Consider the following 770-nt stretch of genomic DNA (forward strand, 5'->3'; position numbering starts at 1 on the left):
AGTTACGAATTACATAAAGTCAGGCCTTCTCTGGCTGCACGTCGTCGTATTGTGGTTAAAAGGGTGGAATTTAGAGAATTCCGAGTATCGGGTCATCCTAGCAAATCTCATCTCGTCACTAGTCAGCTGTGAGAGCTGGACAGGTTTCTGACCTCACCGAGCCTCTGTGAATCAGGGAGGAGAATACTTAACCTCACAGGATCGTTGTTAAGATTAAATGAAGTGACCTATGCATCACTCGGGCACAAGGCCTGGCGTGCTGTGTGGCCCTAGGAGCTCAGTTCTCCAAAAGATAAAATACAACTATTATAGGAGAAGAAAACTGTAATAATAATAAACCGAAGTTCTAAGCCTGGCATTTACATCACGGAGGAAAAGGGTAGGGCACTTCTTGGCTTTTATTTATTCAGCAAACTTTGGTAAAAGACAGTGAGGAAGTGCCCCCCTGACCAAAGTATGGGGCTCCTCGTTCAGAATTGGGGGGCCCAAAAGGGGACTGAGAGGATGGCCAGGAAAAGGCAGCTTTCTGGTTGCACCAAAACAAACACACCTCCTCCACTGGGCCTCTACGCAGGAGGTTTTTTCGTGATCAAAACTCTTTGCTATTCACTTCAAACTTCTTTTTTACCAGTTTATTTCTACTCCTTCAGAGCCCAACTCAGGCTTCACCTCAGAGGCTAACCCAGATGAACACCCCTGTAGGGCAAGGGGAAATGCCTTCTTTATGTGGATCACTGCTTCCTCTTTCTTGTGTTTTATCCTTTTTTTTT

This window comes from Otolemur garnettii, unplaced genomic scaffold (assembly GCF_000181295.1).
Source record: "Otolemur garnettii isolate 467f Iridium unplaced genomic scaffold, OtoGar3 scaffold00055, whole genome shotgun sequence".
Taxonomy (NCBI): Eukaryota; Metazoa; Chordata; class Mammalia; order Primates; family Galagidae; genus Otolemur; species Otolemur garnettii.